Source organism: Anser cygnoides, chromosome 1 (assembly GCF_040182565.1).
Source record: "Anser cygnoides isolate HZ-2024a breed goose chromosome 1, Taihu_goose_T2T_genome, whole genome shotgun sequence".
NCBI classification, from domain to species: Eukaryota; Metazoa; Chordata; class Aves; order Anseriformes; family Anatidae; genus Anser; species Anser cygnoides.
In genome coordinates, this window is record NC_089873.1 from 140392683 (window position 1) to 140409696 (window position 17014).

Below are 17014 nucleotides of genomic sequence, written 5' to 3' on the forward strand. Positions count from 1 at the left end.
TAGGAGGTGTATTTTTGGTTCTGATCGTGTTGATTAAGAAGATAGTTGTCATTGATTTCAATGAAATGATTTCACACAAGTTCTTTAAAATTTTCCAATCAAGGTAGAGCATAAACAGCACACATAGGAGACAAAAATGGCCTATGGGTTTGAACTCCTTTCTTTGTGAGTGTGTACAAATAAGTGTGCTAAGTCTTGCAAATGTAAATTACTTTTGCACTTTTTTTATTTTTATTTTTTTTCAGGTAGAAATGGATAATGAAAGAATATTTGAATCCGTGGTTTATGAAGTTACGTTTATGGAGCACTGAACAGAACTGTTTTTGACACTTCTAATGAAAGAGAAAAACTTTAATGAATTTGTGGAGTAGAATGGAAAGAATGTCAGCAACTGAAAGGTAATTAAACCTGAAGAAGAAAAAAATGTAAAATGCAGTTATTGTGTAGCTGCACACAACTGGCAAGTGTGTGCAGATCCCTGAAGTCCAAACATCATAGTAAAGTATTGACCAAATGATTACAGCGGTGAGGGTCAGAGAAAGACACTTATGCCTCTGTTTATATTGAAGGATACTGAAAAACTTTAAAAAATTACTTCTACCTACTGAAACAAGATGGTATGGATTTTCTGGCTTAAGAATATCTGAAAGGGAAAGAAAGAGAAAGGTTTATTTGCTCAAGTTTCATAGGAATCCCTATAGAAAGAAGAAAAAAAAACCAAAAGAGCAAGAGAGAGAGAAAAGTTTGGGGATCTGAGTGGCATAGAATTATACAGTATATAATGACAACTACCTTAGCTCAAAATCATATGATTGCAAACTACTTATTTGGTACAGAGGGATAGAAAGGTATTTTTATGGATGTATGTAAAAGTTTGTCCTGGTATTGGCTGGTATAATTAGTTTTCTTTCATATGGTGTTGTGTTTTGAATTTGTAGTGAAGGTAGTGGTGATAACACACTGATGTTTTAGTTGTTGTCAAGCAGTGCTTGCACAGATTCAAAGACTTTTCTGCTTATTGTGCTGCCCTCCCAGCAAGGAGGCTGGGGGTGCACAAGCAGCTGGGAGGGGACACAGACAGGACAGCTGACCCAAACTGACCAAAGGGATAACCCATACCGTATGGTGTCATGGTCATCAGTGAAAGATGGTGTAAAGAAGGAGTAAGTGGAGGATATTGAAGTGATGGCATGTGTCTTCCCAAGAAAAGGTTACACTCAGGCTTCTGCTTTCCAGGAAATGGCTAAACGCCTGTCTGCTGATGGGAAGTAATGAATTCCGTGTTCTGCTTTGCTTGTGCATGCCATTTTGCTAGACCTAGTGAACTGTCTTTATCTCAGGCCATGAGCTCTTGCACTTTTACTTTTCCAGTTCTCTTCCCTCATCCCACGTGGGAAGAGGGAGTGGCTCTGTAGTGCTGAGCTGCTTACTGGGATTAAACTACGACAAAGCTAGTGTTTATCACTATGTAGTACTTCTCTGTTCTGTTCAAACAGAGAAGAGCTATTGATCTTCTTGGGTAATAGACTGGCACTGGGGGATATCACTGGATGGGATGGGAGTTTCAGCATTTTGTCCTCCCATTACAACAACCACTCTTGAATAATGAAATAATTGTCTCTGCTTGCACCAAGCTTTGACTGCTGGAAGTAACAATAATATTGTCATACTGAATTAAAAATTGTTTTCCATTTAAATTTGAGAACAAGTTAAACCAAGAATCTTCTTCAGCAAAAGACCTGGAATCTCAGTTTTCATCCCTTCTCTTTTTTAAAGGAGTCTCTGTTGTATTTATCCTGTAGAATGATGCATCCCTCAAAGACTTTGCCTGATCTCTAGTTCTGCTGAAATCAAATACCTCTGTAGAGACCAAAAATGTCATCATAAAATACTAATATGTACTTTATAACACAGGGAATAGCATCGTTCCCTGCAAGATAGAGAAAATTAGATTCATCATAGGCAGGTGTAAGCATGAAGGATCATAGAATGTCTTGTGCTTTGACACTATATATTGTCTTCTGAACAATTCACTCTAATGTTCGCTTTTCTTGTAGCTGATGAAGAGGAACAGGCACCTTTAGGGCATGATTAAGCTATTGTTTTAGATAACTATTCAGGATGAGTTCAGCTGCACATTTTTTTTTCTTTTTACTGTAGGAGAAGCTTGAGGTCACTAACACCCATGTAGGTGCTGTAATGTGTTTAGATGAATACTCACTTGAGAGTCTAATTCTCTCTGCAGAAAATATTTCTGTCTTTTCTACCTGTGACCAAACAAGCAGAACTGCCTGGCTACTTTGGGAAAACTAGACGGCTTTATGAAATTATGAAACAGACAAATGCAAATATCGAAAAGCATCATCTTGTCACCATCTCTAAACAAAACCATGGCAGTAGAGGAACAGGCAAGTCCTTATATTAAAGAGCATTATGTCCATGTTGGCAATGTTGGCCAACATGGTAATTCTATCTACCAAAACCTGCAATAGTAGCCAGGTAAATTTGATCAAATATTGATGTTTATGGAAGCTATATCAATCTGTTTGAGGTAAATGATATTTTTTAATTAACAGTTGTGTGCATTACTTTATTTGTTTTTCCCTAGTGACATAGATTTGTTTTTTAAACAAAATTTTTATTTTCAAATAATCAAACTGTTGTGTTATCATCTCAATGCAGTACTGTATGTGCACAGGAAAATACAGAAATTGTTAGAAGTCTTCCTTCCAGGGTAAATAGAAAGATTATGAAACCCATTAATATGTTGATTTAGACAATAACAATAACAACAACAAACACTCCCCATAGTCTCCTGATTAATTTAGTCCATAATGCTCTGGACCTACTAAAGTAAGAAACAAGGGATCAATGAGTACTGGGAGTATGAGTCTCTTCCATGCATTTGGTTTTATTACTTCTCAAATTCATCCTTTGAAATGTACTGTCTATCAAATATAACAGTCTATTTTCACAAGTAGTACTCCAGCAGTGCCAGGCTCCCTCCTGCCACCCCAAAACCCCCAGGCCAGAGCTCTCTGTGCAGTATGTCTAGAAGCTGCCATACAAAAATCCTGCCATACACAAATCCTGCCATACACATTGACAGCTACCCATGTTGATAGATAAGAAGAAATGAAATTGCCTCTGGATAAACACCTATTTAATGGAAGCTGCAAACAATAGACTTAATTAGTATTGTGCACTTAAAGGACTCATTGTTCCACCTGGAGTAAACACTCTTTGAACATAATCTCCCTGGCAACCGTGGCACCGAATGCCACAGCTCCCCCTGAAAGGTCCCAGGGTGCACCCCTGTTTTGTCCAGTCCTTTTAATTACTAATCCTGCCAGCAGCTTGGCAAAGAGCAGGTTCAACATCCTTTTCAAAATAGACCACTGCTATGCTAAAATTAACTATTGAAGCTGCCTCTGCCAAGTGTAAGGAGTTGAAAGACTGTGGGGAGCAAGAAGAGATGGAGCTGAAGCTTTGATCTTCTTTATGCATTCAATATCAATTGCAAGAGGACTGAGAACACTACAATAACTGCACTGACATATCCTGCTTGCTTACTGTAGTGTGCAAGATACTTTGTACAGTCTGCCTTTTCTGAAAGCGGGTCTGGCAAAAGACACCCAAGTGTTGTGGTACAGCAGTCCCTGAAAGTTTGACTCAGAGGAATATGCTAGAAGAGAAACAGTACCAATAGTCCTGTCTCCATCATGACACATACAGCTTGAGAAACCCTCAGTACTGTGTACAGCCGCAGGCAAATACATGCTTCCTTACAGTGTCAAATAAAGTAAATGATTCTGATGCCTGCAGTGTGTTTATTTCTCTCCAATGCTTCCTACCTGCTATGAAGATGTGGGACCGTTGCTCTATGCCATTAAAAGCTCACCCCACCGAAGTATGTACTGCACATCAATCTGATTTACCATAAGAAGATGGCTTTATCATAACTTTTGGCAGCAGATGACTTTTCAGAAGCAGAATGAGTAATCATTTGTGCTTTCAAAACTCCTCACCTAGTTATTCAGCTGGCTTGCTCTGCATCCTCCCAAGCAGCTGTTACTTTCTCCATCTGGCTTTCTTTGTCACCACCCCTTGCTGCTGCTTTTGGCTTTGTTGCTTCTCTCCTAAGTTGCCTGCCTACTCCTGAGCTTGTTGCACTTATCAAACCCTTTCAGCTGGTGCTGTGATCTCTGGTTGTCCTGCAGTAAGTACTGCTAGAGCTGACTGTTTCACTTGGAGGAATGATCTCCAAACAATATTTGAGTCCCTCAGGAAGTGGCATAAATCAGTAGAGCAGTTAGTAATCTTCACAGGCATTAATATTAATCCAGACCTTGGCATCATGACAACAAGCTGTGCTCCTTGGAAGCTTTGTCTTGCTGAGGTGATGTACAGCTAAATGATTGACTATTCTTGGCTATTAGTGACATATTTCGTTGTGGGTCAAATGAAAATTGAAATGTTTCAAATGTATTTTGATTCAAGCTTCATTTTTTTTCATCTCCAGTGTGATCATTAAACAGAAAAATAAATTATTCACACATCCCTATTGAAGATAATATTTTTTACTCTCTCTCTGTTATCACCTGACACAAGCAACATTTAGTCACAATTCTAGACAGGTATTATTTTTGCACAGCTAGGAGAAAAATCACCTTCTTAATCCTAAATCTCTGCAAATTGTAAGGGAAAATTGGAAGACAATAACTAAAAGACCAAACAAGAATGACCACTGAGAATGGAAGTGCTGGTTCTTTTGCTACTAGACAAAGACCTTGTTTTGTGACTAATACATGATGAACCTGTATTTACATGAAAGCATATTTTCCTCCAGAAGGTCCCATAGAAATTCCTGTAATTATTCAACTGAAATATGCAAAGGGTTGATAATATGAGGCACAGAAAATGAGAAGATGAAGGCAGAGCCCAATTCACAACCCTTGCAGAGCCAAACACAGGGCAGTCACAGCCACTCATCAGCATGATAAAGGTTAAGGGATCCACTGAAGGGCTAAGCTCTGCTGTGGAAATCTCCTCTCCAGCTGTAGGCAATTTTCCCATTTCTGTTCTTTCCTTGAACCCTTAGTTTTGAGACTGGACAAAGATGTTTCTTTTTCTCTCCAATCCAAGTGGGACTAACTCAGAAAAGGAACAGTAAAAGGAGTCAAAAAGGGTAGTAAAGAGTACTCATCTGGAGAATGCTTGTTAGGAGTTCCTGCTGTCTATATGTTAAACACATACACAGAGACAAACACACAAATCATCTGCAGAGACAGATTTGTATAGTTGCAACTATTCTGTAAGCTGATAAAAACAAAGAAGAAAATAACTTATTTGGAAACAGCAGAAAATTTGCCCCCTTACAATACTCAGACATCTGAAATCTGAAGTCCTTTGCATGGACAAAGCTAAATTACACAATCTTTAATCATTTTATGATGATCTTATATATTCTGTTCCAGTTATTACAGAGGTGTAATTAATGTGTGCATTAAACTTTTTTTTCTAATTTATATATGTGAAAATTATTTTTAATAATTTGCTTTTAAAAGCAAAAACTTGTAAATTATTACTATCACTGAGAATACAGAAATGAAATTTGCTATTTTAACTGGTTTATGCATTTGCCAGTACTTAGTTTTCATTGTTGTGTTTGCAGAAATAGGTCTGAAATCAATTTTCTTTGACAGTTTTACATTTTACACAGCAATAGTTTAGAAAAAGATATTTCCAAACTAGGAAAATATCACACCACAGAAATGGGCACAGAGAAACAAAGGCAAGAAAACACATGAAATTATTTTCACAGTATTTTTGTACAAAAGGACTAGAATTTACACCTTGAAACAGCAAATTATATTAATGTATTTTCATTCTCTAAATAAAATATCTGAAGTATCTTATAGCATTGCATGAATGAGAGAAGTCAGTAATCTTTTGATAGAAAGTTCTATGTGTCCTTTAACAATTTCACTAGATAAATGTGGGGTTGTGGAGGGTGGGATTCTTCACTGCCTTTCTCTGTGAATATGTACTTTGAGGATATGATACAAACTGGACAATAACTGAACTAGGAGTTCATGTAAACCTGAAATCGTGAAGGATGACTCAGGTACTACAGTATGGACAAATCAACTGCTAAAAGCAAACAGGGACAGATTTGCTCTGCTAACTTAAAATCTGACTAAGTTAATTAACACTGATTTATTACTGACTCTTACTCACCTTGTGATCCCCATCATCATCAACAGATCTTCCTCTGCAGACTTGCTGCTTACCCAGTCATTCAGACTTCATTCCAGAAGTCCCTTTCCCTTTCCCTTTCCCTTTCCCTTTCCCTTTCCCCTTCCCTTCCCTTCCCTTTCCCTTTCCCTTTCCCTTTCCCTTTCCCTTTCCCTTTCCCTTTCCCTTTCCCTTTCCCTTTCCCTTTCCCTTTCCCTTTCCCTTTCCCTTTCCCTTTCCCTTTCCCTTTCCCTTTCCCTTTCCCTTTCCCTTTCCCTTTCCCTTTCCCCTTCCCTTTCCCCTTCCCCTTCCCCTTCCTTTATTTGAAATTTAACTAAACTCAAAATCATAGAATAAAATATCCCAAGTTGGAAGGGACCCATAAGGATCATCGAGTCCATCTCCTGGCACCACACAGGTCTACCCAAAAATTCAGACCATGTGACTAAGTGCACAGTCCAAACTCTTCTTAAACTCCAACAGGCTTGGTGCTGTGACTACGTCCCAGGGGAGCCTGTTCCAGTGCCAACCACCCTCTCAGTGAAGAACCTCTTCCTGATATCCAGCCTGAACCTCCCCTGTCACCGCTTGACACCATTCCCTCGGGTCCTATCGCTGGTCACTAAAGAGAATAGATTGGCACCTGCCCCTCTGCTCCCCCTCGTGATGAAGCTGTAGGCCACAAGGAGGTCTCCCCTCAGTCTCCTCTTTTCCAGGCTGAACAGGCCAAGTGACCTCAGCCACTCCTCATACGTCTTCCCCTCTAGGCCCTTCACCATCTTCGTGGCCCTCCTCTGGACACTCTCCAACAGTTTTACATCCTTTTTGTACTGTGGTGCCCAGAACTGCACACAATACTCGAGATGAGGCCACACCAGCGCAGAGTACAGCGGGTCAAACACTTCCCTCAACTGACTAGCAATGCCGTGCTTGATTCCTCCTGTGATTTCTAACTCATTTTTGTGTCAAGTACTATTGTTCATTATTTCAGATCTACTACTCTGGTTTATATCTTGCATTAAATGTGCCAAGTACTAAAGCTTCCACTGCTCCTAATTTACATTTTTATTTTTTTTCCACTGCCTTTTCTTCACATATGACAGGTGCCCCTGAGGAAACAGGAACTCTTCTCTTGTGCAGACCACTTGGGGAAATTTTTAAAAAATCCTTGTTTAAAAGAAAAAAAAAAGGGGTACAAACAGTTCAGAAAAGAGTAAAATAAGTAAAATCACAATACAGGCATGCTCACATTCATGGAGATCAATCCACTGTATACAGATCCTTCATTCACATCTTTCCTTCATGGAAGATTTGTCTTAATCAGTTAATACCATGTAAGGCTCAAAGCACACATACATCTTCTTCCTTTGAAGTCAGAGGGATCTCTTTTTCTCATCTCTTTTTGTGTGATGACTGATGTCTAGATAAGAGTAGGACACAGTAGGTCCAGGGACTTTTTCTTCCAGGAAAATTATTTTTAGGTGCAGAGGAAAGACAACCAGGACTCTGCAAGTAACTGTGTTTCTATTTATAATCAGCATCCCTTTCTCCAGCTAAGCACTCCAGCTTAAAGGTCAAGTGATGCTTGACACAGCTTTCCTGACAACGTCATTAAAACCCTAACCGTCTACAGAATTTGTTTTTAGACAAATGATGTACTCTCCTTAATATCCTTCTCCATCCCAAAATAGATTAGGTGAATTCTAAAATAACCTATTTACAACAAGAGGACATTAATGCTTTATAAGAAATTGACTGTTGTGCGTACATTTTACACTCTTTTTTTTTTTTTTCTACCCCCCCACCCCCCACCCCCCCAGAAAATTCTTCCAGATACAAATGGTTAAAGGGGAAGCATATTCATACTTGGAGGGGGGAAAATCCCTTACTCCACCCATTTATAATTATATTAATTACATGCATATACAAATACGCTGTTCCTTTAACATTAATTACTTATAGTAAAGAGCTTTGTGAAATATTCAGTGCTGCACACACAAAAGTGGCTAAGAAACCAATGGTCACAAATATAGTGGGAACTCAAGTAAGGATCATAGAAAATTTTCCTATTAGCAGCTGAGAAAGAAACATAAAAATACATAGATAAATAAGCTGTAGGTTTGTTTACAAAATGTAATGCAAACTGTCTTTTCAGATCAAATCTTTGATCTTTGTAGTAGTTTTCCACCAGAATAGGTAGTCTGTAATATACTTTTTTTTTTTTAAACCCTAATAAGGTTTCATTTTGTTCAAATTTTGCTTAAGTTTCTCCCCAAGTCTTAAGTATTTTTCTTTATATTTCCATTTCTGAACAAAGGAGAAAATTTCACAGAATCACAGAACAGTTGAGGTGGGAAGGGACCTCTGAAGATCATCTGGTACAACCCCCTGCCAAGCAGGATCACCTAAAGCATATCGCGCAGGATGGCATCCAGGTGAGTTTTGAATATCTCCAGAGAAGGAGACTCCACAACCTTTCTGGGCAAACTGTGCTAGTGCTCTTTCACCCTTACAGTAAAGAAATGTTTTCTCACAAATTTACCGCTGAAGGGAACAATGGCAGCATTGTTGCTTTTCTCCTTGCAAGAAATGTGTGTGTGACTAAGTTTATGCAGGGGGGGAAAATCCAATTAGAGTTAACCAAAGTCCCAGCAGTGAATGAAGTAGGGCTTAGAGGTACTAGTAGGGTATTACATGGAAATTCCCTCAAAGGAAAAAATAAATTCTATTATGTCATGACTGCCAGATTACCTACTGGTAGAGAAATTATGTCATTCCTCTCTCAAATTCCAGCCTGACATACATACATGACATGTCTAACACAGATATGTGTACTAAGCTGTTTCAACCACTGGTTCCAAATATTGTCATAACTTCTGTACAGTTGATTTAATTTGAAGTTCTGTAAGCACTGTCACCTAAAATATGAAGTCAAAACAACGATTCCTGTATAATAATTGAACACATCCTCAAAACTTCTGCACTTTTAAAGCAAAAAAAAATTAGGTGTATTTGAAATTAGGTGTATTAGGGAAGTACTCTGATTTTATAGCTTTGGTACAGAGGAAAAGTCACAAGCAAAATAGAACTCTGATTTCTGGATCTCACACAGATAGATGACCGACCTCACAACAAAGCCGCTTACTCCCTATAGTCATATGGAGAAGTACAGTGGCTTAGCTATAAGGACATGGACATGTATATTGAATTCCAGAGGCCTGTGTAGTATAGTTGCCACTGGCTATGGACATCAGTCTTTTCATCACTAAAGCCTTAAAACTCTGTGGACTTCTTTCAAGCAGTAGCTCACCACATCACAACCTTCCTTAAGGCTCCTATGAGAGACTTCACTGCCTGTATCCTCCTGCTTAACTACTACGTACTTTCGCACATCATAGTTAATTGTTTATATTTCTGCTGTTCTTCCTCCTTTTGCGTGACTCATTCTGTAATTGATAGATGTTTTTCAGATAAAGTGTTCAGGAAAATCATGCTTGAACTTAAATATTGTTAGGTTGAATTTTATGGCTTTGTTTAGCTCTATTTGTTTAGCTGTATAGGTCAAGTGCACCAGTGTGATCACTGAAAGTACAAATGAGTCACTGCTTGCTATCCTATTGCTCATCATTAATTCTAGAATAACACTGGTTCTCTGTTGTGGAAAGGAAATGAAATCTTTGAAATAGCTTGTATGCAAATGCAACTCTGATCCCAATAATATGTGTTGTAACAGGGGTTATTGTTAATTATGTGTGGAAGGGTTTGCATGATCAGGCCTCACATCTTTCCTCAGAGCAGAAAACTACTTTTACCTAATGAGTAGAGGTGTATTTAGTCCAAGCTTTCTAAAATGCTGGGTACCTCAATCAGTGAAAGATAATTTGAGCTATTTCGAAGGAACTTATTTTACATACGTAGTGCAAGAAATACCTCTTTGAATATATTAATCAGGCTTAATTTAGATATTATTTCACACTAGGTACTTAGAACACTTCTGAATCTTTTAAAAATTTATAGACATGTTCTTTTATTTTTCCAGAATTTAAGAAGAAATGGAAAATTATATGCAATTTTAGAAAGGGAAACAAGACATACAAGTTTTTTGCTATACTTTCGTTTCTTCCCTAGATTGAGAGTGATTATAGAGGTAAAGAATTTTCCCAAACTGAACTAAAATCTTCATGTAGTCTATTTAAAAATTCCATTTTCGGAAAGAAAATTGTCACTTTGACAGAACTTGCTTCTCCCAGGGTGTCAGTAATGGCTATCTGGAAAAAAACACCACACCTAGCACATTAATCTGCAAAACCATCAGGGTATAAAAAGAACTGACTGTATGAAACACATTGCAATAAATGCAGTCATTATCTTTACAGGTTTACTCTACTCATTTAAAATTCAAACCCTACAGCCTAGAAAAATGCATTATGACAACTTCTCTGTGTAGTGATTTCTCTGTTATACATCGAAACAAAGAATACAGTGTAGGAAACTGACTCCCATAACTATGTTTCAAGTGTCACTTTAGTCATTATAGAATGAGAATATTAAGACTGTATCTTCTTTAGAAGATAATTCATTTTATTTGGTATCTTGCACTGAAGAATTATTCCTTAAGTGCCAGGAATAAATAAATGAATAAAATAATTTGGTGCTTCACAAAATATGTAATGCTTATGTTCCACACCTGCAAGAGAAAATGGAAGGGCTTGATCTTTGAGTCAAGTCATATCCTTACCTCAACAGTAGCATTAGGTAGAAAAGAGCATATTCTTAACCTCTAGAATTTTGGCATAGTTTAGGCATTCTTGATTTTCTTTCTGAACTCCACCTTGAGCTGAACTAAGATTTATATCATCCTGGGTATGTTTTGTTAACAAATAATGTACTTAAGGAATAATAAGAACCTTCAGAATATATTTTTTGGGAAGATAATAACTTACCTGGGTGTTTCGTCTCAGAGAATTTTGTATGTTACATGATTTTATAGCTAGCTATTTAATAATTGTCCCGTGTGAAATAAAATGGACATGGTGACTTAAAATCTATGGCCAGCAGAAGAGTACCATAGTACAGAAGGCCAGCAGAGAGTACCATAACTGAGATCTATTTATTTATTTATTTATCCTGGATTTAAAGCCACAGAGGATTCCCAGTTCACTTCTGACCTGTAGTATATCACAGGAGGTATACCATGTACAGATTGGCCTTCCAGACACCATTATTTTAATAGTGTGGGTAATTCACATGTATAAGAAGTGTTTATGTGCACCATTACAGAATGCATGAGAATTTACTTTGCAGGTGCTTTTTTCCAGGTCAGCCCAGAATCTGTAAGAGGATGTCTATCTCAACATGAAAAAGTAGGTAAGTGCATATTATGTTGGCAGTGCAGGTACAGATAGAAGAAGGGTGAGGGTGACAAGACACTGTGCAACTAGAAGATGTTTCGTGATTTTTCTTAGGTCACTACACACAAATGTCTGACCCCCTTTTGTGAGAAGCCTTAAACCGCTTGTAGTTAACTCTCCTGAAGCCATTATGATGTTATTGAAGACTTAAAATAAATTTTATGTACTAGTACTGTAAAAAAGAGTGATGGGAAGGAAATTTCTGAGAATAAAATAAGCCTGAAGCTTATCTGGTATACCCAGTATACCCTTCTCTACCAACTATTAATTCAGCAATGAAGGGGGTGAAAATTATATGCTGTGATCTACTTATTTTTTCCAGTTATTTTCTTATTGTGTTAATTCAAAATAACTAAATAGCTGTATAAGGCCACAGAACTGTGTCTTTATGCTCAAATAAACAAATAGAAGCAACAATTGTTTAACTTGGCAACTATTGTGTGGCAATGATGAATGTGAAAGCAAAGATGCAAGAAACAAACATCAAAATGGAAGCTCTCTTTCCATCTGTTTGCTTCTGTTTAAAAGAGGTTGATATGAGGGCATGACATCAATAGAAGTTAAAGATATTATCATGTCTGCACCCTTGTTATTTGTGCAATATGAAGAATATTGCAAACCCACCCTTGCAGAGTGGGATTCCAGGATGCTGTGATTTTTGCCATGTACAGATGTGTGAGGCTTGTTTAACTGTGCAAGGTTCCCCATACACCTAAGGCAGGGATCAGTCACAAAGAGCTCCTGCACTATTTCAAAAGACAACCCTTAGCCTCCACATACAGTGGGACAATCACTCTAGCTTGAGGATGACTATCTCTTGACACTCTCTGAACTATTGAGGAGCCAGCTAGCTCCAATCTATCTGTTTTTAGCCTAACCCAATGAGTCTTGCTGGCATAGATCTTGCATAACACCATATGCAGCAGCTCTTACTTCTGTGTCAGAGCTAACTTGTGTCTGGCCAGCTCAGAGTGGACATAGGCAGAGAAGCAGGTGTCTGTCTACCCCATCCACATGAACATATTTCCATCCCTCTATAAATACAAAAAAAGCACACAGCAACATAGAGCTATCACAGTAAAACACACTGCTAGAAATCATGATTAAATGGGAATGATGTACTGAGTATGATTCACTCCACAGAAGTCTCTCTCAAGGCCAGGTGCTTCTTAGCTATTTTCATTAATGCCTTTGCAAAGCATTTGACAAGTAAGGAGTGGGAATATGCTAGGGTTCACTGCCCAATATCGCTTGTTAGCTATCCTTTTATCTGTCTTTTTTCATTAGTTTTATTCTTAGCTTGCAGATAGCTTTGCACTTCATCCACCTGAGAGTTGGTGTCCGTAAACAGTCAAAACAAAAATACTCTCAAGTATAGACTAATTTTGAAAATCTGCCTGGTTTGTAGCTTTAAAGGCAAAATTGCAATCATTGCAGAGAGGAACAACCTCTTTTGTTCTCATCAGTGATACTCCAAGAATGCTCTGCTCTCTTCATGGGCATACACAGGAGTCCTACAAGTCTTGTGGGGACCTAGCTCCTGGTTTGGTTGCAAAAGAAGAATTTCGGAATGAATTTTGCAATAGGTATTGAGCAGTTCGTGTTCAAGCACAATTTTTACTTTTGTATGTTTTAAGGCTTTAATAATATCTTTTATAGTTTCTATGTGCAAAAATTCAGCAAGCATTTGTTGTTGTTGTTGTTTTTTTCCAAACCACATTTTAGAAGCTTGTAGACCGTTTGGATGGGATTCCTCTCACTGGGTTTTAGAGGTGGGATTTGTTTGCTCAACCACAGGCATATAGTGCAACTTTACACATCTGTTGATATCTCAGGCATGTAGGCTGACTGCCCACTTCAGAAGTCACTTGTGCTGTTTTGTAATGACATTGCTTCCTTGTACCTACTGTTTGTTATTCCTCTGTGTCACTTTATCACATTGAAAATCTCAGTGCAGTTTTTGGCTGCATGCTCAGTATGTTGAAGAGTTGTGTTTTTGTCTAGATAAGTAACAAAAATATTCAGTTAAAGTTACACAACAGTGGCAACATTAGCCCATTGTTGTTTTGTACATATAAACCAAAATCAAAACAAGTATGTCACTGGGCAGTTTAGTCCAATGCAAAGACTGGAAGTGTTGTAAGAGAAAAGCCTGACTAAATTATTAGTTATTCACGGACCACAGGGACAGGAAAAAGTGTGTACCTTTCCTCCCTCCACTATCCCCTCACTTGCCAAACAAAAGAAACTTACTCAAAGTGAGAATAGATGTACGTAAGATAAAGGGGAGAATTGCAAAACATTAACAAAGAATAACATGAAAGAATTTCTGAAGGTGAATTAGCTGAGGAGAAAAAAATACAAGGAAAACATCAGACTATTGTTCAATAGAAATGGAAAGTTCTATAGCAGATGACTAGTAAAACAATTAGTAAGAAGGTCAGTCTTTGCTGTCTTTTTGCCACACTTCACTAAACAGGTCAATTGTAATTGGGTGGGTAGCTTGAAAAAAACAAGTTAGAGAATATCAAAATCTGTCCTACATTATCTGAGTGACTGAAGAACTTTCAAAACTGCAAGTAGTTACTTTTGAAAATGTGAAGGAGATAGCATTGAATTAAATATCCACAAGACTGGAAAAAGACAATGAAAATGCCTGTCTCCTTAAAATGAGAAGCCAAAAGAAAAAGAAAAAAATAGAAAAAGAAAAAAGAAGGAAAAAGATGACAAATGACATGCGTAGATACTTTAAATTTCTGGAAAATAAATTAATTATAAATTCAAATATAGTAAAGCAAAAGTTGTTTAAACAACCATAAAATATGAAAATTATTAGCAAATATAGTTTTTCAAATGTATCACCAATCTAATGCACTGCACTAAGAAGCCCTACGTTACAAAGGTTCTTATATCTCACTTTATCTTTTGGAATGCAAGCTAGGAAAATATTCAACAGGAAGGGTAGACTGAGGAAGGTAACATCAGACCTCCAGATATTCAAAGCCAGTTGAAGAAATGGTGCAACTCAGGATTCACTTCCATGAGAACGAGAACCAAGTGAGACCTGCAGGCAGGAACTGTGGGTTTTGTACAAAACAGGCTAAAGAACATCTGTCGAGACAGCAGCTCGGTGAATGAAGGTGTGTCCCTGGATGTATAAATACCTCTATCGTGTGTTTGGGACTTGAAGCAATTCTTCCTCTTTGATCCTAGTAATATGTGAGCAGAACTCTGAGCAGTGTTTATTACATAATGTAATTTCAACAAATAGATAAATAAATAAATGCATACCTGGAGAAAATCAGATGGCAAGCATGGTTTAGAAAATATTATGAATGAAGAAAAGTTAAAGGTTTGGAGTTCTTTGGTTCAGAAAAGAAATAGCTTAATACAGAGATGAGATGACATTTCAAAAAGTTAGCTATAAAGACAAAAAGAATAAAGTCTTTACATTTTCTGTGAAAAGGACAAAAAGTCACTGAAAGTCTTTAAGTATTTGACAGGACTGACATAAGTATAGCTGAACCTGCCTTGGGGAGGGACAGGGGATGGATGATCTAAGTGTTTTCCAGTCCTGTGGTTTGTGAACTGTAGCCCAATGTCTATATTAAGTAAAGCCAAGATATTAATTTATTATTGATGGTGCAATATTTAAGTGGTTTTATTTAAAAGCAGGATTTTCAAGATAAATAATCTGTAACATTCATACCTTTTTTGAGCTGACTTGGAGAATAACTATATAAATTGAGTAAGTCATCATTTCCCTGTCTGATTTCAGCTGGACATGACCAGAATCAATGCAATAACCTGAGTCAGATCTTCAGAAAGGCTTCAATTGTTTTGGATTGATTTCATTTTAAGGTGTTGCAGTCACACTGTGATTAATGACTCTAGTAATGGTACAGTTTTTCAGTGGAGCTGTCACAGGCAGTCCATTTTTAAAGAGACCCTTTGGGCTTTATTCCAAAGAACAAATGGGCAGCACTGACCCACCAAGAAAACAATTTGTTATAACTGTTAACATTTCCACATGTATTTGCCCACCAAAGCTTCCCACTGACACACATCAGTGTCACCAGCCACTTCAGGTTTTCGTGCCCAGATTCTTACCCTTATACGCCACATCGTGCTTTGCTGGAGTGTCCCAGCTTGAGTTTTCAAAATCTCTGTGTTTTCTGAGTCAAAGCATGAACTTGAATCCATGGTGCTTCTATGTTTGGATATTGAATATTAGGAGTAGAGCTTTTTCAGGTTCTTCTGCTTCAGGAGCATCATGTTTTGCATTACGAATGCAACATTCACTTTGCCATGAAGAACAAGAGGTACCTGTAATCCCATAACTCCATCTACTCACAGGAATGCAAATTCTCTTCACCAAATCACAAAGCTTTTGATTGGAGCTGAACTAAATTTGAAGGCTTCCAGGACTTAGAGGAGGGAAATGTTTATTTTATCTACCTGCTAGTTTATCAGCTAGATACTTATTTTGTTTTTCAGCTGCTTGTTTGCATGGACATGATGTGTCTTGTGGGTGGACTATCCCTGACTGAAGCATGCTCTGGCCATTCCCCCAGAAAGTTCAGTCCTGTGGCAGCACAGGCTGGGGAAGGCTTAAAAATATTTGCAAAAAGTCCAGGAGCTGTGACTGTGCTTGGCTCTCAAAAACCTTGTGTATTAAGCTGTTGGCCAGCATCTGCCTTCTGGCAGCTCTGTACACACCAAATAGCGGTAACTGAAGAATTTGCTGCATAAGACAACTGCCAAGTGATGGTCTGAGGTGATTAGTGATGCTTTAAACCCTTAATGGCTTGTTCCACTGGTGAAGCAGGGAATTTGAATCCTTGAGCATTCCTGCTGTCTCTCTAAAATCGGCTGTGCATAACCACGGCAGGAGACAGGGTGCTCTGCAGCCCCTGGAGGTCTCAGTCTTGGTTTGTTCATTTGTTGTGTTACTGGTGTCTGCTCTACCTAAGCCTGCCATGCCCGCCCACTCAGCTCACAGGTTTGTGGGAGAAGCAGAGAGCAACAGAGCAGTACATGTTATTTGCGCATGGCTTCTAAACATTCAAGAAAGCCTATGTTAGGAAAGGGATTTGACCTACATCTTTGTTCTTTCTATATTGAGATAGCATGAGTGGGGTTTCATCTGCTGAACTATTGACTTCTGAAAATGTAACTAGTTGTCTAGACTTGCTTATTGTAAAAAGAGAGAAAAAGAGTATCTCAAGAGGGCATTTGTTCTTACTTATTTTGGATGCCTGCTCTGAGGTTGCAGTGATTCTCTCTGTAAAGGTTAATATTGTGGGACGTCCAAAGACTGGCTTTGTTGGCTAAAATGCTTGAGGTGTATATGCAGCACCTATTCA